This window comes from Astatotilapia calliptera, chromosome 17 (assembly GCF_964374335.1).
Source record: "Astatotilapia calliptera chromosome 17, fAstCal68.1, whole genome shotgun sequence".
NCBI lineage: Eukaryota > Metazoa > Chordata > Actinopteri > Cichliformes > Cichlidae > Astatotilapia > Astatotilapia calliptera.
The window spans coordinates 25,701,552-25,724,141 of NC_137438.1; the positions used below are offsets into that span (position 1 = coordinate 25,701,552).

At 39.2% G+C, this 22,590-nt stretch overlaps 1 protein-coding gene across 1 annotated transcript in view; it reads right to left on the minus strand.

Moving 5' to 3' along the window:
* chrm2a (cholinergic receptor, muscarinic 2a) overlaps positions 1-22,590 on the minus strand; it is an 83,664-nt gene that overhangs the window by 50,968 nt on the left and 10,106 nt on the right. Inside the window, exon 2 of the mRNA XM_026146101.2 lies at positions 3,615-3,740. The gene's annotated coding sequence lies outside the window, so the exon portion shown is untranslated. The remainder of the gene's footprint in view (positions 1-3,614; positions 3,741-22,590) is intronic.

The window sequence follows — 22,590 nt, forward strand, 5'->3', positions numbered from 1 at the left end:
CTCAATCTGACAGCGAACCCATATCTCGATTAGACCTCTGGAAATGCCTGTGCAATTTCCTGGAAGATTATAGTGATGGATTTACACAATAGCAATCAGAGCAAAGATGTGGCTCAAAATAGCCCTCTGCTACTGGCAAGAGATGTTTTGGAGCGGTGGTCAAAGCTCATATTTGCTCGACTACTTTCTTTAAGCACATAGTCAAAAATGGATGTTTTTTTTTTTTTAATTATATGAAACAAGCTGTTACAGTAATTTTAAAAAAGCTAGTGGGCCTCCTGACAGCAGTTACCTCAAAGCAAGATGAGCCATTCCCTGGTGACTTTTCATCTAATTTGACTAGTATTTCTCTTGCTTCCTTCAACAAACTACTCTGAATGAGGTCACATTTCTCTGACCTCGGGGCATTATTACCCTGTAATCATGTGTTGCTCTGCATGGCTACATTTGTTATTTCTCGTTGACAGCCTAATGTTAGAAGAAAGCAATTTTACCTGATGGATGATCATAAGACTGGGAGAGGCTATATCAGCTTCATGCCTCACCAGTGAATTATGCACAACAAAATCCCATAGATGCCTGAACCAGCTGCCCACAATACCTGCCTTCTCAAACCAGCTTTACACACTAGGTATTATTGCCAGAGGTGTGAGGACTTTTCGCCTTGTCAGAATGTGCATGAAGATCATCCATTACGCCGGTATTTGCTTGCCTTCTTAAATCAAATAGGGTGCCAGTCTTTACGTTACAATGTTGTCATGAAAAATTGTCGACTTCTTTTTAAGCAGCATAGGTTGGACAACTGATTCATGGGTCTCAGGGCGTTCATGATCACACAAATCAATCGGCACTGCTCCTCTGGCCCGCACTTTGTCTGTTGGCAGCAATAGGGATAATGTGTCAAAGTGGGCCTCCTCCATCTTGTCACTTTAAGTGCAATCAATAATGCTTCCCCACCAACTGAACGCCTCTGAATATCAGCCCTCCCCTCGCCTCGTACTTGGCCGAGCATTTCAATCAATATTTGACTGGGGGGCTAAAACATCTGCAGAAGCAACAACAAAAAGCGAGGTAATATTAAATGCTTTACAATACACTGAAAATGACGCCACGCTCTGCAGGACCGGCAATGCGATGGAAACCAAAAAAATAAATGAAAAATTGAATTCTCTGTGACGGTTGTGTCTACAAACGTCATGTTTGTGTTGTGTGGATTTTTACATGGTATAAGTCTCAGCGGAAAACGATTTCACAGCCTGTCATAATTAAACAATTAAACTGCTATTTAACTTCAACTCAATTTAGCAAATCAAACACTGCATCACAGCTCAATCACTGCTACAGCATAAGTATGTGGAGAGGATGCTTTTTATCTTTAAACACAGTTTTCCAGCAGTGCTTTACAGTGTGAATGTGTTGTCCCCACAGCCTCATACATCACTGTAGAGAATTCTCAATGTATGGCTTGCCGTCGGCTTCCAGATGGGTCCAATCAATAAAAGCTAGCCTCTGGCCAACGTATCTGTAAATTAGTCTACCTAAAAAATTCAACAAGCCCATAGAGCGGTTAGATGTGTGCACATAGGTGCTTGGCCCTGGAAACGATTGTATTAATTGCCTCGGGGATTATGAGACACAGACCTCCACTCTCTCATGCATATTTGACACTTCTAGCAGCGCTCTCAAGCCCCCGTTGCACCTAATGGATGGTGTTTGGCGCAGTGTTGCATATGTATTAGCTACCAACTTATAAGTGGGCATGTAGTGAGCACATCCCCATGCATGCCTATGTGTCTGTGTGAGTGTGTCGCTTCTGTTATCCTGAGCCGGGCAGGGTAAGTGCAGGGCTGGCTGCTGGTTCCTAATTGCTATGACTGCTCCCACTACTCTTGCCCTCACAGGCTGGCACTACCCTTCTCTGTTAATCTGTGCCAAGGATTTGGCTCACTTGACACTCAACTGACCTGACAGTCCTTTGGGTGTCTGTTGCAAACAAATATACACACAAAAAAATGAAATGGATGACTGTACAGACACTTAACTACAAGTGCTCCTGCACAAAGAGACAAACTCTCATGGAAATGAGAGACACAGATATGCAGTCACTCAGACAAGTGCACGCACACATCAACGCAAAATCACAGTTCAAAGAGCCGCAACTCCATTTGAGATATGTTTCTGGACAGCATCACTATGATGTAGAGGGAGAGCTCTTGACAGTGTTGTTAGGGGAACGGCATCAAACAGTGGCGTGAGTATGTGTGAGTGCGTGCCGATGCCACATCTGCTGATAATGTCCGCACGCGGCCCTCGAATGAGAAGTGAGCTTGTTGATATCAAGTACTTGCACATAGCTATACATGGTGTCCTTTTTGTCTGAAGAGCTCATCTGGCACGGCAGACTGACATCTGATCTGATGGCTTTTGAAACTTCTGAACATGACGCACAGCCTCGGAAACATGTTCTTGTCTAGTCACATATGCAAATATTTTATTAAGGGAGACTGACAGGGAAAACACGCTACACAATTATAAAAGGTCTTCAAACACAGGGCATTAAATGAGTGTCACTGATGAAGCCATAGCTACGGCCTCTGATCACAGGAAAAGCAGGTGTGAACTGCATTGCGAGAAGTCAACAAAGCTGAAAGTTTGCGGTTTAGCAGCTGTAAAACAAATAAACTGGCTGAAGCGATGAAGCAGCAGTCTTAACACGACCAGAGGTGTCAAAGCTCTTCATGTGAATCTGCGTTAAGTAACAGTCACTTATCTGAAAAGGCAAGGGAACAACACAAAAAAGACATAGTAATGCCTTATGTTGTTATAAGTAAACAGATGTTTACAGAGCAAACAATGAACAAATCAGCAGTGTTCTTTCAAACTCTCGAGGGAACTTTATATTAACCATTGCTAAACATTTCTGTCAGCTGTTCAGTGTTAATGTGTGATTTATCATGTTATTTCTAAAAAAATATCATTTGCTGCTGGAAATGAAGCTGATAAGAGCACGAAACTAAACAAAACCAGTAAAGTCAAATGTCATAAAACCAAAAAAGTGAACTGATCAGGTTTAAACCTTAATTAGATTACAGATATATATAAATGGTAGAATATAGAGCTAGTATCTTAAAAAACAAACAAAAAAAACTTTAGCTCAACTGGACTGCTTTTAAATTCATAAATACTACCAAAAACAGTGTCAGTTTAGTACGTGGAACCATTATTGAAAACTTACCTGTGATTCTCTGAATTTTGAGGGTCTGTACACAGACAGGGTGAGCTCTCCTCTTTAGCTCAAGTGCTCATATGTAACTCTGGTAGTACTCTTGGAAAGTAAGGAAAAATGTCACATATACACTTTAATAATGCTTCAAGGGTAGTCTGTGCATTAAGCTAGCTCAGAAATTCAGCGCACAAAAATGTAGGTTATTAAAAAAAAACAGGCATGAGTTTAGAGAGCGGGAGAGATATTTCACTACAATAGGTCATAATTTGGAAATGATTCGTTTTGAAAATCAGAATTTAGGATGAGTTAATCTCTCGTGGGGTTTGACTTGGTCTGACTAATAAGTGAACTTTCTATCACTGCAGAGTCAGAGCGCATCCGTACTTACAGCAAGTGTTAAGCAGTCCGTTGGGCTTTCTCGTGCTCGGTTGACATATTCTGAGTGTCCATTTAGTGTAGCACCAGAGAAGCTTGGTTGATCAGGCTCCAGCTTGATGGTTAATAGCCATGGCCACTGCACAAAAAGAAAGATGACACAGAATGAGCAATAGAAGGCCTCCCAACTCAAGCTATTATAGAACACAAAACCTAAATAAAGTGAAAGTGCATGTACAGTATCTTCACATAAATTCCTAAATCCATCCTCAGTTCCATTTCTGACATTTCTTTTTAAATCATATTAAACCTCTATTTTCAATAAATTACTGTCACTCCCTGTTTATAATTGTAAAGACCATTTTATCATTTTAATAGCACAAATAAATAAAAAAAATAAGCAAACGTTAAAAAATATTAACAAAGGAAGAAGTGAACTACAGTAATCAACAACTATTCTGATATGGTCTTTATTATGGGCGAATATAGTGTTGCAGTGCATTTTTTCCTGTGAATGTTCACAAGGAATCTTGGAGATAAGTCGTGCCTAAAAAATGCAGCGATTTCAGTGGACTTAATGCTTTCAGGAGCACAATCATCATATTGCTGCACCCGTATTTTCTAAAATAGCCATTCAAATGAGAATGTCCCGTCTGTGCAATCAAGCACTCTGCTTGCTTCTTGGCAGGACACTACCTCTCATCTGAACACATGCACACACATTTGGGGATGGGACTGATGCAGGCATTTCTTTGTCTTCATTTTGTCATTGTTTTGGAGTGGAGGCTGGTGATGGCGTAATGTACAGCTGGTTAATTGTAACTATGAATCCAAAAATCAAACTAAAGTTTCTGCTAGGACTTAAACAAGCTTTAGCTCACAACCCAGCACTTCTTCGAGTCTCTGTCCTAAGACAGTGGTGCTGTTTCAAGGGCAGAAAAGTGTCATAGACCACTTTGTAAATTATACAGTACTCAGTCCCAGGAGACCTATAATCCTCATTATCCATAATGTATACATCCAGCATGAGAACCAAAGAAAATGACGATGGTTCTGACTGCTTCTGATGTAAATGACTGTGGCCTGAGTTAATTATATGTTCGCACCCTCAGCCACAGCCCTCTGAGACCATTATCTCACCCATATGGACACTAACAGGCACATGTCATGTGTGTAAATTTTACACAGAACTCTTCACAGGAACCCAGGCAGTTTCAAAATCTCTCTAACAAAGACTTGTACACTTCATGGAAATAACAGCTGCTGCTTGTGTCTTTAGTATATGAAGGGCAAGCATGTAAAAAATAGATAAAGAAAATACCTTCTTTTGAACTGTGGATGAGCAATAACCTTAGTTTAAGACACAAGGGGAGGGGAAGACACGAGCAGGTGATAATAGGATAAACCCTGAGCCCTGAGGCCACAGTGTTTAATACACTAAGTCTGTGTTGCTGAAAAGATGTAGCGTCATGATAACAACTTGTGTTTATGGAACGTCGCCGCAGAGACGCATTACTGTCCGCGCCGTGTCAGTCATGTTTTGACTAATCACAAAACAGAAGATGGCAGAGAAATCATAGGACCCCCACGTTCAGCAGAATCCGGGCACCAGCAGGGCTTTTCGTTGGATGGAAAGATTTCGGGAACGCTGGAGGGTGAAACATGCTGAGGCTGGGTGACACACCACTGTTGTCTCAAACAGTTAGACAATACATTGGCCAAATTATTTCCCTGTGGTGAAAAACTGCCTAGTGATTCTTGTCTCTGGTGCTCTAATTCATTTATTATGCTAATAGGAAAAGCCTTTAGTCTGATCAGACATTGCATAAACTTAAGTGCGCTTCAGTGTTCTCTAATCATGTAGGAAAATGATTTGAAGGCTCCTAGCAATTCTGCTGCATTATAACATGATGGAAATTATTCACAAAATTGTCAGATGATAAGGGTTTTAAATATCTAATAGGCAGCTTTGGACGGGGATTGCAATCTTCCTGGCCAGCGGCCATTTTAATCCTTCATCAACAAATCTGAGAATTCTGAATAAATGCTCTGTAAGGCTGAACATGCATAGCTGAGACTGGCTCACGATAGTCTGGCATGACCTAAGTTCTTTTCTGCTGCAAGTTGTGGGCTTAGTGTATATGTCAGTAAAAAGGGCCATCAAGGTTATAAAAATGCAGTCTAGGTTCTCCCCTGGCATATGACCCAGGCAGCTGTCTTTACCCACACTCTATCACCTTAATCTCCCAAGAACTACTTCAGCCTCTGGGGAGGAGGAACTCTGATTTAATAGAGTGACCAACCTGTCTAGCAGACTGTCATCACGGAGGAGAACTAAACATTTGGTGAAGAGCACACTTCCTGACTTGCTTCTACACTGGGTGGACTGTAACATCCTGACACTTGTCTAAGCCCTGCAAAGATGTAGGAAAAAATGTTGTTGTCTGGTTAGCGAGTATGTTCGGGTAGCTGCACGAATATCGCAAACTCTACATTTTATGGTTGGAAGCTTCAAACGTAATTTTATTTGTGTCATTGTGTGGATGATCTAATTTTAGTCTTTATGTAAGGCAAGAAGGCAAGGCTGTCTACTAATCACATTTACATCTGATTACGCAACAAAAGATTTCAGATGGTGGTGTCTATTCTTGAAATGCACCAGTCAATCACATCAAAACCACCCATTGCATAAGTACCTGGCCAATTACAGTCTGTACAGGACTGTGCAAAGGTGTCATTTCCTGTAACTGTGACACCTGCAGAGGATCCTTTGGGAATTGTGAAAGGATTTTATTGCCAGATATGCATTAGATGTTCATTTGGTGTCAGTGCCTTGGCAGTAGTGAGATGGGTCTGCAACTACCAAGTGCTACTTACAGAAGCTTGCCTCAGTTTTGCCATTTTTCTTCATGCAGCATTTTATATCCACAGCATTAACTTACTGAAGCACATTGTTATTTTTACATCGTTCATTATTTACACTAGCTTTCTTTGTGTGTTGCTGCCAGCAGTTGTCAGTAGAATAGCATGTGACAGGCAGCAGATGCCGTTATCTTTGAGACTGACAAACCTCTTGGGGATCCAAACATAACAGCATTAATCTGTTGCACTTTAACCTTTAAAACCTAAAAGAAAATATCTAAAAAAAAAATAAAAAATATATCTCCCAGGAGTTTATGTTCTTAAGAAATGCTCAAGAACACAAACTCCTGGAAAAAAAACCCAAACAAACATTTCCTTTCCATCTCTGAATGTGAATTAGATGTTACCCAGTCTATTTTGTTTCTTTCTTTCTAAGTAATTATTTTAATAATTATATTAATAAAGTAATTTTGAAACACAATGTGCCTAATTCCTCTAATCCCAGTTGAGCTTTGTCTTTTCTTTGTTTTATGAGGCACTGAACTGAATATCTTGAGTGTTGTATTGCTGGTTTAATAAATCAAACCATTTGAAAATTAAACACCTTTAGGTACAAGCACTGATTTTTTTGTACAGATCAGTCAGCGACCTAATTTAGAAATTAGTCAGACAATTAAGAAATAACAAATGTAGCTTTCTTTGCAAACTTGGAAACTTGAATGTAGTATTGTTAGGTTTTTTTCATGCTATTATTTTTTTAATTGCAGTGATTCTCATTATTTCATTATTTCATATAGAGAAGCTGTTTTTAATTATTTTATTTTATTATTTTATTTTATTCAATTAATACAGTAGGTGCAGGCTAAACTGTTTGCAGTATTACCATATAGATTACAGTGATGGACTGTTGCAGTGGTGCAGGGCAAACTGTGGTATCCATGGTCACTGCTAGGTTGGGTCCTGACATGGTAAAAGACAGGCATGGCACTCAGGATATGCCGACTGAATATTCTGTACATGCGGTTTTCTAAGCATCACGAAAAGCAAAAAATTGTAATAATAAGAAACATGTGATGAATAAAATAAAAAAATACGACACTGAGACTAAGAGAGTAGTATAGTAGAGTCACTTCAAAGTTCTTTGTGTTTGTGGGTTGTGGTTTCCTGGGCAGCTGATAGTATAGTGGTAATTACTGTTACCTCAACAGCAAGGTGGGCCTGGGTCTCAACCTGTTGGCCTTTTCTGTGTTCTCTCAGGCTACATGTTCTCTCAGGGTACAACTAATGATTCTCAGTTGGCCATAGGTGTGAATTTGAATGCATCTCACCTCATGTCAGCTTGGACTCCAGCCCCCATGACCCTGAATTGGATGGATAGATGTATGGATGACATTTTTTTTTTTTTTTTTTTACCTCAGTATAAAACTTCATGAGGTCAAGGAAAGATTTTAAGGATTTAATTATATAATGGCAGATGTTGATGGGGATTTGAAATGTAGTACAAACCATGTTTTGAAGATGGACTACAAAAAGCACATCTTAGATGCTTTGCCACATGTTAAAATAGACAAAAAAAAGGGAAGTTACCAAATGTAACGGCGAAATAAGAGTGTTTGCTTTCATTCTTGCCACTCATATTGTGTCTTCTCGGTGAAGAGATGATGTAATTAAACTTTTGCATTCATTAAGACTTTTAGTATCTGTGACTGAAGTCAAACTAATTAATGATAATCCTAAAGGCTGGCAATAAAGGAAGGCTTAAAATGAGGACCTAACTAATGCAGAGTAGACACGCAAAATAATCTCAACTTTACTTTGATCATTTTGATATAGCAGTCTTTATACAGATATAGAAAACTTCTAGAGCTGTCTGACAAAAGTAACAACTTCATAAAAAGCTTAAAGCTCACAGTTAACCTGTAAAGTAAAGATATTATTAAAAGCTCAGTTGTATAAGCATCTTAGCAAGTTATACCAGGAGATGGAAACACATCAGTAATTTACATGAAGATCTGCATCCTTTGACAGGTCGAGTTGATCGTTTGTTTTTGTGAACCGTCAGATGTTGCACTGCTCTGGATTGTGAGGTGGCATTATCACCTTTCCTTTTCTTATGGATAGTCCTGTGTACTCTCTGCTAAGGGAGATAAGAAAGGAAGCATTCAAGCACCTTTTTTTTCTCAGCAGTCAGACCTCAGCCACATCTTATTATGGCTGTGACTTAGACAGTTTTCTATCTTTTAACACAGCAACCATCACAAGGAAGAGATCTGACCATGATTAGGGTTGACCACAGACCTGGTTGTGCATTAGTAAGAATATAGCTCACTACAGGTCACAAAAAATAATAGAATGTGCCGACATAGAGAAATGCACATAGAAGGAAATGCATGCACATTAAATGAAATGAGGACAGGTGGATACCAAGCTACATTTTATATCCACAGAGATTAAACCCTTCTTATCACATTTTCACTTATCACAGCATCACCTCAGAATACCCCATCCTGAAATTGCTGTTTTATGTCCAGTGACATCTGCATCTCCACAAGACTCACCTTAAGAGGGCATTTTCTAACAAAAACATGTTCACACTACTACGAACTGTCGGAAGTGCTTTGGAGAGATCTCATCGAAAGCATAAGCAATAAAACAAGCCTCCCAGTGTTTCCATTTTTAAATACTCAGAAGGGAAGGTCTATAATGCAGTTTCCTAGTACTTGGTGTCCCTTGACTGAAACTGCCAGGGTCCTCCTTCAAGTGTGGGCTCTTGCTTTCCTGCAACATCAGCATTATGTTAGAGAGGAATGAGCGGCAGCTTCTATAAGTCTAAGCGCGGTCATAGATCTCAGTGGACATCTACTCTGGCTCTTCATTATCTGCTCTCAGCTAACATCCCAGTTGGGGGGCGATGTGTCTGGATAAAAAGTCTTTATTATGTAACTGTCTGAAAAGCTGCCTGTCAGCTTGTTTACACGCCAATGCATCAGTCTCCCAGTGCTTTTTCATCTTTAGAATAGAGAGTCATATGCTTCCAGCATACATTATAGATCGATAGGCATGCCCATCTGGTGAATGTTTTCCTCTGGTTGATTAAGAAATCGGAGTAACAAGGATCTTACTGTATCCTGACTAATGCAGACATCAATCATATTATCAGTAGGTGGATGTTTTTGCACCTACATGTTGAGCCAAATCATTCAGCTTGAAAGACAGTGGAGCATTGACTGTGCTGCCGTCAATTGCTGTGGGTGCTGCCTGGATGAGTGCAAAGCCCAGACCAAACAAGGAGAAAGATTAGTGGATCTGTTTAACCTCGGGGCAGAAGGATACGGTATTAGACCGTGGAGTTTGCTTAGCTGTTTGCACTGCCGTTTGCCTTGCCGTGTGCTCTCCCTCTATAATATGTCTCGACAGTGCAACTCGGAGCTAACGGCACTAATTAGATAAACCACTGAAGGATCTTTTTTTTTTCTTTTTCATTTCCATTACTTGCACGTGGGATTTTGGAATCAGTGCCTGTCTTGCTTTGGCGTAATGTGTGCCAATCACCCAGTTATATATGTGATCTGTAGTTAATTTAATCAAGCATTTAGTCAAGAACTGCAACTTTACTTAATATTGTGCTACTGCTCATGACGATAATGTGTTCTTTGTCTATAGAGACGTATTAAAGATATGTTTTGTCTCAGCTCAAATATGAAGTAATAACTAAAATGGATATAAGATTAAATTAACTCAAGAACTGGAGAAGCAAGCGAAATGAAGAGGATTTTATTAAGGATGTGCTCAGGTTAAATTTGGTTTGAAAGTATGAGGGACTGTTGTAGAAACGAATTATTAAAAATTGTGATGCGTTCAAGACGCATGATCACACTCGTCGTGACACTCTCTTGTTATCACCCATCAGTTTATGACGGACTAAGTGTTTTTCATTGTTACCATCTTGGTGTTTTCAGATCAGTGTGAAGAGTGAGAGGTGGATCTGACTAAGAAACTGACTTTTATACTCGTTGTGACTTCTTAGTCACACAACAGGGCAGGTGTAAAGCACACACTGCTTTATCCTTCTTTTTTGTCTTCAGTGGGGACCACAATTTACAAACAGTCATGTTGTGGTCAATGAGACTTGAAACTAACAATCACAAACTGATCAGGACATGTTTTTACTGCCCCCCAATAGACTTCAATACATGTGCAGGTCCTTTTTCAGATTTAAAGCACTACTTTTGGGCTTCAAGGATTTTTCCATTTTTATATGGAATCTATGGAAACAGAGCACTGCTGGGTAACTTGTGTCTTGCCTAAGGAAACGTGAACAAGAAGAGCTTGGGATTTAACCACTTTTGTCTAGCTGAAGCCAGTAAAGCCATGAAAAAATGACCAAAAATGTTTGATATACTGTAAAATATGGAGTTTATTACAAGTCAATTGCTGTATTGTGAAGTGTTTCCTACGATGTAACAAAGTTTCTATCAAAAATAAAATAAAAAGAATAAATACATAAATATAAATACATGACTATGCTGGTGTCTTAATAGGCACCGCATCCTTTAACCCACAAAATATATATACATGTGCAGCTTTCACTTCTGCTTTCTGCATCATCCCTAACTAGTCTGACATCCAAGTAATAAAAACTATTCAACAAATTATGATATAAACTTTAGCACACTGACACAAGTACAGGAAGAACATTTAAGGGGAAAAAAAGAATTCTTTCATGAAGGTGTGGGAGAAACAATCTGGAACATTTTAAGAGCTCAGAATAGGATCAGTGTGAGACAAGAAGCCATTTTTTTTTCCATGGGAGCGATATTTCAGAGGTATCAGAACATATTCAAAACCTAACTGTTGTCAAAACAAGCTTGAGTGCGTCTAGGAGAAACTGTCCTAGCAAAGATAACATCTTTACCTGAATTTCCATTTTCTCTTCCACTTAATGCCTCTGCCTCATGATTACACAAGCTAAATGTGTGGGCCAGTGCAACCACCAGTCTGTTTTGCAGACGTAGTGACACTTGTGTATATGGTAGCAAATAAGTAACAGAAAATACAATGAAATTGTAGAGGTTAAAACATATGTTTTGATGTTTAATTGTTAACTGTATAGTCCTGCACAGTACAAATTTTGTCGTAATTCTTAAATAAGCAAGGAGCCTTCACAGGTTTCTACTGTTGCAAATCGGGTATTCCAGCTTGTCTTTTTTCTTGGAGTTTAGATCCATATTTTTTTGCTTTCCTAGCTACTTTACAAGGTAATACCTGCAGCTCTTGCTGATGCTATCTCTTTGGTCATGTTGCCCAGTGTTGTTTAACCTTAAGAAATTCTGGTTCTCTAGATCTCTGACTGTGTCGTCTCCATCACTTGGTGTTTGCACTACTCTTCACTGGAACCCGATAGGAATTGAGGTTTGTGCTTAAAGGCTGAACTGGTACCATCACATTTTGAGACATCAAAACATTGAGCGCCACATCATTGGACAAACTTGTCACTTTGAGTCCACTCAGAAACTCCATCTAACTGTCACGGTGATTCAAAGTCAAGACAAAAGCGTGTCACTACATTTTCACGGCACTTTAAAACTGACATTAACTGAAGGGTGAAAAAATACCTCAGACAACTGGTAGAAATAATCACATTTCTATGCATTCTTAGCACAAATTGTAGTGTTTTTCATATTGTAATGATGATCGACTGCATGTGCAGGTACTGATATTCTATTAAGGAGTTTAAGAGCTACCTGCACTTGGAACTGCTGCTGATTTTAAAAAGACCAGACAGAGACGAGTCTTTGATGTTGCTGCCAATAACCTCCCAATAAGAGGTTGGATTTCTCTTTCCTTCCAAGTGCTATCCTTCTTGTCTGAGTTAAAAAAACAAAAAAAGTACTTTTCACTGTGTTAGGTTTTCACTGAGTGAAAAGAAAGAGCAAGTGTAGCAAATAACAACAATTTGCTCGTTTTAGCTCTGAGGCTGCGAGCAAAAGGGAAAGATTAGATCAAAATCTGCAGATGGAAAAGTCTGCCTGAGATTAGTTTGTGAACACCGCCTATGGTTTAAACACTATTGTACAGAGATTTAAGATGACAGTTAAAAAACAGAAACATTAAATATTTAGGTTTATTCAACTTCATTTACTCAACATAAATGATCTAAATCTAAATTAGTCTTTGCTCCTTTGATTTAAAAAAAATCCTAAAGGGTTGCAATAAACAGAAATCCATTCTATCAGCTTTTACAAATCCTTGCAATTGAAAACTGTGCCTTTATTCATCTTCTTTTCAGTTGAATCCACTTCCTTGGTCAGGCTCAGAATTTTACAAAAGGATGAAAAAGATTTGGACTTAAAAGTTCAGGGTGAGCTTTCATAGGGACCGGAGCAAGAGTTATCCAACTACAGAGAGAATAAGATTTGAATAAACAGGAGGTGGAGATCACATCCAAAGAGATAAGACGAAACTTCACTTTGCTTTTATTTAAAAATAATCTGCAAGGTAACTGAATAAACCCTGTATACAGTGTCACTGGGGTTTTAATCGTGTATCCCTACACCTGAGATATTTGACTGCAGCACATGATGCAGGATCATGTTCGTGTGCAGGGTCATTTAGATTATATATTCCCTTTAAAGAAGTCCAGAATCTGGGAATATTTTTTTAAAAATCCGAGTTTAAGCAGATATAGCAGACAGAAATTATTTGCTATCTTGCGAAATTATGTTAATGGCTTGTGCATGTGGATTAAATATTCCATTGCTTTTTAAAAATATTTGACGTCCTTTTTCATCCTTTTGCTGGTTTAAGAAAGCTGAAAGATACATTTATACTACTCTTCAAGACCATAATCCTTTTGGTGGATTACGAGTAACAATTTTAAAGAAGTATTACCTTCATGTGGTATCAGCAGCTTTTCAAATCAAGCCTTTAAATCCCTTATCATACATTTATTTTAGGTGTTGCAGATATTTTTTTCGTGCTTTTCCAAATCAGCATTCAATGACAGCTGATAGAACTTTTGCTAATACACAGTGAATCATCAAGGGTCACTATCTCTCACAGAGCAAAACCGAGGCTATAGTGAAAGCTAAACAGAAACACATGGGAATGCCAATAACCTACCTCTCACACTCTGAAGTAGTATTGATGTAGTTCTCCGCCAGCATTTATGCCATGCATACTTGCATACTAAAAATATGATTCTTCACTCGGTTTGATTGAATGGGACTGTAACATCAACTGAATAACAACCACCCCGCATGTGGTTTAAAACAAATGCTCTTCTTGAGGGCCACTTGAGGCTGGCTCCAGGCTGCTTATTACTAGGTATCAGCATTTGTGCTATACTCCTCCCTAACCATCCTTACCAGCACTTGGTGATAATGTCACAATTCACTATTCCCCATGGAGCCGCTTTCATGGGGAACGGCGTGGAATGAAGGACATGGACAAAAGGCATGTGACATCTTACTCAAGTGGTAACCTGTGAAACGCAAGATCACAGTAATTCATTGTGAGCCATAAAGTGCTCCTAAATTATTTCTACATGTAGGTACATGTACACCCACAGCATTAGGGCAAGAGAGGAGAGGGAAGGACCTCAGAGTGCAAAAACAAAAAAATACAGAAATGAGTTCAAATTTAAAGATAAAGTAGATGAAGTTGAAAAAGAATCTTGGAAGACCAAAATACTTCCTAGTGAGATTGGTGGTTCGTTAAATGTAGCATAAAATCATATTATTATTATTACTGCACAATGCTCATTAGTGTACAGTGTAACTAACATATAACTTCTGGCAGATGTAGTTGATCCCACTGATTCATGCAAATCCGTGCCCCACATGCAACTTTACTATAAGGTGCAAACTGTGTCAATGCATTTAATGCGCTAAAGTTTCAGCCAACAACAGATAAGAGAATAACAGAACTAGAATTTTTCACTATATTAAGTGTATATCTGCAAATGAATTGCACATCGTTAGTGGTGTAATGATGTGCAATTTTATTTCCCATCCAGTGAACCCAGTATAATCCTCTGGTCAGAAGAACTATACTAAATTGAGCACATCTGTGAGTGCAATGTTAAGCTGTGCAGAAAATAGTGAATGGAAAGGTGTGACACATCCAACTTACTGAAAGACAAAATGACAGACAGTTCAGCTTTACATTATCTTGAATGTAGTCTACACGTTTTGATAATATTGCCTTAAGTATGTGCCTCAGTGTGACAATAGGGTCACTGTAGAGAAGAACAATTCCTCTTTTTGCAGAGAGAAATTGAACATATCATCGTGCAAATTTAAGAATGAATCAAAACTTGATAAAATGTTTGTATTTTAGAAAATATTAGTATATAACTTTTTCATAGGCTGTGAATCATCTCCTAAATCCCTCTGCAAATCATCTTGCAATCCCCCGGGAGGTACCATCCTGCGGTCTGCTCTAGATTAATACTCAGGGATTTCTTTGGAATTGATTATTTAACTTTCTTTAGTATTACGTTTTATCTCCATCCAGCAGAATGGCTTTGCGCTGTCATAGAGGGCTTTGCCAGTGAACTGAAATCCTCAGTGCAGGTGTGGAAAGCAGAGTGGTGAAGGGGCTCCTTCACTTCTGGACTCCGCTGATAACCTTAACATTTGACCACGTATTGTGTGCAGGCAGCTGGTTCTATGAAAGCTTGTGGCGATGCTTTCCTCCAAACAGATTCGCGTTTTTTTTTTTTGTTCTCGCACGACTTTGAGTTTTGAAAAGAAGAGCAAACTCTTGAAAGGGAAATAGATGGCGCACAGCTTCAATTGCTGCACAGACCTGATTAATGAGCATTTCTTATCAGCGATCTCCTTATTTTGTTGCTAGGACGGAGGAAGCTTCAGACAAATTGAACCGCTCGTTGTAAATGGTCAGTGAAGTGAATTTCTCAAGAGATACATTTTGCATACCTCCAAGGTGGGGGAGTTTGAAATTAATATTTTAAATACTCAGCAGTTTATATTTCTAAGATTCAAGTTATAACAACAGAGAGTTCTGGCACTCAGATGGCTTTATAATGAATTAGTCAAGCTTGGAAATGAAAACTTCCCCTGTCAGCTGGATGGCGGGCAAACCTGTTTGCACCGCTTCTATGTGAAGAAAAAGATGAAATGCTTGCATGCTGATTTTGTAACTAGGTTATTGGTCACTCACCCCCCTCCCCTTTTGCTTACTCACCCTGTCTCTCTTCTTCCATTTCCTCCTCAACTTCTCAGCCAATCGTTTGTTACTAATTACTGGATGACATTTATTTTTTTAAGAAGGCTATTTTTAACCCAAATAATGTGTTGGTAGAGTTTTTCTCTATTAAAAAAAGGGAACAAGATCTTGCTTTTACTGGATACAAACACAACCACTTGACTACTTCTATACTACTAAGCAAGCCCCTCCGCCCACCCCCACTCCGTCTGTCACCAATTCCTATCTTCACACTGGAACCATTTTCCAGAGCGATTTCAGGGGATAATAGCACTCACAAATCATCCGCTGGGCACCGGAGCCCATAAAACTGATGTGCCTTCACTTCAAAACAATGGAGGGGCCTTATGATGTCATAACTTTAGTAAGTGACAGCCTGGACAGGTGTTTTTTGGCCCCAGAATGGGCAAAGTGCCAATGACAGCCCAGAAAGAGAAAACTTAATCAGCTGCCATGTTGAGAGACAGAAAACCTTTCAAATAAGAAGCCATGATAAATTCTCTGTCATGTTCTCCATACTAAACAAACTGACAGCTTTCACCTTAAAAACCAGCTTTTTTCTTAAAAACTGAAGACTAAACACAGATCTACATGAGAGTTTTGTACTAATAAGAGTTCCTTGGGTTTTGCTTGAAAGTAATAAATTATTCATATGGTCAGGTTAAAGGACACTATAAATCTCTGGAGTTTTTTTAGAAATGTAATTGAGTCGGTCAAATATCAGTGGAACTGACACCCTGATTTGAACACATATTGGAGATTAAATTCAAAATGAATTAACTTTATTTTTCACAGGGAAAATCAGCGTTATACGCATGACACGTTGCCTCCTTTAATTAACTACCGCTGCACTTGTTGACATTCTTTGTAAAGGGTGTATGAGTTAAGCACACCCCCAGTGTGGAAAGATTCAAAAGTCACTTACATGCTAAAAAGAATTCTGAATGACTGAGGAGCATGGCCTGATTGAAAATTGATCGAGTTAGCCGTGTTACACCTGGTCTCGTAGCATTTCACATCCTTCATGCACAGTGAGTTTGATGCATTTTTCAATAAGTAGCTCCGTGGCAGCACAACCTTTTCATACTTGTGTTTCTCTGTAGGGAAAAATTGTTTGGATGAAACCATGTTGCCTCCACAGATCCAAGCCATTACTTCAAAGAGACAGGGTGGGGATGATCTTTGCATGACGGATGCAGCTTTCCTAGCTGTGGGTGCTGCAGAACGAGCAGCGTCTCATATCTGGGTTTCAAGTTCCATTGCCCTGCAACTGCTACAAACAAAAAAACTAACTGAAAGTAACTCCTCCTTTTCCAAGATGGATACTTGGTGTTGTTATTATCATTTTCTGGTTTACCAGACCCAGTGTCATTTTGTGGGCAGACACTGGGTCTGGTAAACCAGAAAATGAGGACCAAAAATAAGCTAATTATCCCCATACCTATAAACTATTAGATTCCAGGGTGTTTAAATTGCCAATTTAGAAATGCTCTGATTTGCTCTGACTGCACATCACTAAATGTTCTACTTGCATTTAAATGTACTATACTAGTGCTTATTAAACACATTAAAAATACAGTCTGAGTTTATAAAACAATAGGAAATGTACATATAGTCACCAGCAAACTACAAAACTGCCATTTTTTTTTCATGATTGGATTCTAAATTTTACTCCACTGTTTAAAACAGGCTTTTAATTTACATGTGCTGCCAAATGTGGGTGATTTGCATGCAAAAAGTCCATCAGTTTACAATGGGAGCATGTAATGCAGGTCAGTACAGTTTATGTGCCCTAAACACCTCACGTTCAGGGTATTAAACACAAGATGCCAAAGGTGAGCCCCGAGGAGCAGAACTCAAATAAATCACTGCAGCCATTGCTAAATAATCTAATGGAAGCGTGCCTGCTTTTACAAAGCCGTATGAGGTGAGAGCATTTCTTTTTATCATTGTGCGCAATTTCCACTGCAGTGTTTCCCACAGAGTGAGAATTTACATGGGATTGTGTGTAGCACAGCAACCACCAAATTTCTCACCCCTAAATTCCTGACATTCAAGCAATCAGTAGTTGGGAGAAGTGCTTACCCACACCAAGTGTGACTTAATACACCCACACACACACACAGTCACACAAATAAATGACACATTTTTTTTTAATTTATTTGTGAGAGAGGATCTTTTTTTCTTTGTCAGTTGGGTACATTTGCAAGCTGCATGTAGAGTGCGCTTAGAAACTGCTGTTGTGAAATAACAGTTTTCTCAGCAATGGCAATTTGTTTTCCTTACTTGCAAAGCTGTATTTATCTAACAAGTGTTGCAGCTGCATTTTTTTCCCGTCACCCCTGAGTTAGTCTGACAAAACTGATCAATTCAGATTTTTACACAGGCAGTGTAGCGTTTTTTCTTTTCTTTTCTATTATAACTAAAGTCCTTTTACCTCTGTTTTAAGTGAATCTGCAGTGATTGTGTGCTGGGCTCTGACTCAACATCACATTACTGTGCTCATGTAGACACAAAACACTGAAGCTGCTCTGCTAATGTGCCACTAAATTAGAAAGTTTACATTCAAAATTTATCATTTCTTCACCACACTTGCTTAAACCACCTTAAGGTCACTCTGCTTGTTGCTTGTCGAGTTCTACAACCAAATTGAACATTCATTTCAGTGATGTTTGAGAAACCCCTGGTTTAAAAATACACCGTAGACAGGATAAAATCCAAAAATCTGACTTTAACAGCAATACATATTATGCTTGGCTAAATAGTATTGTATCTTGCAGCCAAACCCGGTTTAGTTTTACTTAAAAGCATCACAGTGGGGCTTTACATTAGGATGTCCCTGGGGACAAACATTTGAAATGGGCCTAATATAGTTTGAAGGTACTTAAATGGATTATACATCAGGCTACAGGAACATGGGTGGGCATAACAGACAGAGTATTGTTGGTGATGGAGGGAAGGCATGCATGGCTGCTCTGCAGGCTCCAGACAGAGTCTGACAGGAGAAACATGGGAATGGCAAACATAGGAAACTCCTTGTGCCTGCCTATGTACATCAGCCGGGGTCACTGGCACACCAATCCTCAGATGTAAATGCAGCTAAGCACAGAAGAAGACAGACAGATGCACACACCTTTCTACTAACAGAGCGCATCGCTGCCTGTCAGACCGGATCGAGGGGGTCAAGGGAGGTCACAGTAGCAAAGCCAGAGCAGTCAGACAGCTCGTCAATGCTGCTGACAACCAGATGGATGAGCCAATACTTAAGGGAGCTGCAGTTCCACTTTCCCATTTATTAACACAATGTACTACTCCAGTTGGACATGCCCCAAAAAGCTACAAGTTTTCAGCTATTTACTGCAAGTTAAAGTTATGTTAACAGCTCATTCAAATATCCCCTGGTGATAAATTTGAATTTCTGTTTTCTCATATCCATAATCTCTTGGCAAAATATCTCATCTCCCAGTTCTCAGTCAAAGCCCCAAATCTATATGTGCTGTTTACTGAGCTTGGTTGGCTCAATATGGCACATTCATTTGTCACCGCTGTGTGTCTTGGAGCAGAATCTGATCCCAGAGTCAACATTAACATGGCTTTTCTGGGGCAACAGCTTCATTATTGAGTCCCGGCATGGTGAACCGCACCATTACTGCTCTGGAGATATAGAGGCCAAACACGGAGAGCAGAGGGGAGATGGAAAGACGAGAGAAGCCGGGATATAGGATAAGCAGAATTATAAAGTAGGGAGAGGGGAATGACGGAGTGTGAGTGAAGGATGCTAGCATGAGGATGGAAGGAGAAAAGAAGTGACCAAATAAATCACCAGCCAACAGGTAATTGGACGAGCTGCACTCCTCTGTTGCATCACTGTGAAAAGTGACACCACAGTTTGAAATTAACTCCGAGGGATTTAGTTCCTTCTGGTATAATTCCAGGAATGGCTGCCATAATGAATCTTTTGGGGAGTAGGAATTATTATCCTAATTTAACTCATATTATGGCACAGCTCTCCAGTGAGTAGAGGCCCCCAACTGAGAGGCTAAAAACATTTGAAATTACCCCTGTATGACCACAACAGGACTGTCCTTGGAAGCTGAGCACTTTCAATGTTTGTCAGGTGAGCAGTTTTTATCACGTGCAAAGTGCGTCTTTGCAGTTGAGAATTAGAATATACAAAGTTAAGTGGTTTCAAGGACAAGAAGATTGAGTCAGACTCAGTATCAACATTTGCACTTCTGAACAGAAGTTGTTTAAGGGCATAATTATGCAGAACACGCACTCACATTCTCACAAAAGTGTAATTTAAAGATAGAATCGCTCTGATACAAGGTTTGGTGTTCACTTATCTACCAAAATAAATGTATTTCCCAATAAGGAGGTTTGTTTGAAAACATAAAACAGTACTGCTGAGGTGCTGTGCTGAGAAAGAATGTCAAGGTCAGATCAGTTATCTATTATGTAGATGATAATAATCAAAGCATAAACGTGCATATCCAGCTTTGAATGCAAGTGCCAACAATGGGACATTACAGGAAGCATGAAAGCAGAGGGGATGACCCATCACAAGAATCCTCAGTAGTTCTCCCATTCTTGACGTCAATGTGCTTGCTATGTTAAATATCACCAAAGCAACCTATGTTTTCTGTTATGTTGATAAGAATCAAGACACTTAGGCCTTTATTGTAACTCACTTATTTGACCTTTTATTCATACTGTACCTGATTCAATATTACCTAGATCTAATTTAAAACTGACTATATGTTAATAATTCTAATTAGGCACCTGGAGAATGGTGCTTTCCTCAAATCAATGCTATGGCCATCTGTGCTTTTAGCAAAGTGGATGACCTTTCCTGTACTTCCCCCACCAATAAACCACTAATCTCATTAGGTTTTTAGAAGACCGCAACAAGTCCTCAGTCCCCCAATGCAAAGTCAGACAGTCAGCACTAATCACCGGAGACATGTGTCGGCCCACAAAATAAAAAAAGACTGAAAAGCTGCCTTGCATAAAAAAAGACGTATGGAAAAAAAGTTTAAAGTACTTCTGAGTATTGAGGCTCGCAGTTTTAAGAGTGATCTGGAAACTGGGAACATTTTTGATCAAATAAAATCTGAACATCAAATGAGAAATGTGAAAGAACAGAAAAGAAAACGTTTAACAGGTACAGAGATAAAGAGACCCGGGACATTTCTTTCGTCATTCCCAGTCAAATAAAAACTTAAAACCCATATTTTTCAGCTTATTAAAAACAATCAACTTTTACTGATACAAGTTGGTTTTACAACTGAATTACTTGAAAGAAATTCTCTAAGATAATGAAAAACATGAAAGTTCCTGCATTAAAACTTTTCTATTAATGCATGCTTTATTGGATTTGGATACTCTGTGTATTTTGCCCTTGTTTATAAAAATAAAAAAGTTAATATGTCCCAAACTGAAGTGGAAAAGGTTTTTACCTAAAACATTCCAAGCATTGAGTTTGAGCTTTTACTACAAAGCTTGATTTTATTCAATGAAAAAACAAGAAGCAGACGCCGCTGTTACTCGTGTCCCATCTTCTATGCTAACTGCTTTCAATTATTAGGTGACTGGGGAATGAGACCTCTCTTTTTTAGCCATGTTGGAGAGTATTGATCGGACAAGGAAACTGTGTAAAATTGTAGAGAAGTGGGATGACCTTGTCTCTTGTATTTCTCTCCTGATCGACAGACAAAGTAGAGACAGCTGCGGAGATGTACCTGCATAGCAATGCTCTCCTTCAATTTGTTCAGCTGTGCAGTGTGATTAACACAGTGAATGCATTAACACCATCTTTAACTTTTGCAAAATACGTGAATTTGAATACGAAAAAAGAAACAAAGACTTAATTGGCACGAGGTCTTTGGAGAGCCACAGAAATTTGTGGAGGTAAAGGACCCTAACTGACCTGCATTTCCAATAACATCTTCAAGCCCAAACATTTCCCAACTACCTAATATGGCCAAGCTAATAATGTTAGTGATGAATGATGACTCACAGATGATTGGACAAATTAAAGGATGAACCACTAATGCAGGATGAGTCATCCAAAAAACATGCTTTTAGAGACATCCAGTGGCTCAATTTTGCACTTCACTGCGGTTATGTAACAAACCACACCCATTGGTGAGTGGCAAGTTTATTGACATGACCTACTTCACTGCAGCCAATTAAGAAAAAAAAAGCGCTAGAGGTCAAAACTATGACTGCTTTTTAGAAAAAGGTAGGAATTTGCATAGTATAATATTATTAACAATGCTAGCCAAACAATTAGCGTGGATGGCAACGAAAGATAACAACTTGGGAAATCCATTTCGTGTGACCCTAAGTTGTTTTATGATGAGGCATTTCTTTTTTTCTGCTATGACTGGTTTGTTTTTGAGAGGGCTGTCAAAAAGGGCCATCAGAGAGTGTGAACATAGGGGCGACGGGTGCCTCACACAGTGAATCTATCCTACAGTCTGTTTGTGTTCCTCTGACACAGCGTAGTCTCTGGACTCTGTCAGCAGTCCTGTTCCTGTCAAGTCAAATAACAGCATTTCAGATGGGCTTCTCACTCTGACATAGTGAGCCCACTGAATAATATGCCAGAGAGGTTAAAAATTGGTTGGAAAATGTGTTGAACTTCACCATACATCCACTGATGAATGCAAACAAGAAACCCCCCAAAATTCCACAACACACAAGCACGCACGAGCTTGGAAAACACAAGAAGTGCCCACTTTCCTCCTCGCTGGCATTTCTTCCAAATGTCAAATCGTTCACCTGGAACAAGTTACACAGACCTTCAGGGATCCTCTTTGAGAATGTCAAACTAAACCACGAATCTGTACAAAGCTTTGGATAAAGTATAACGTCCACTGACTTCTTATAGC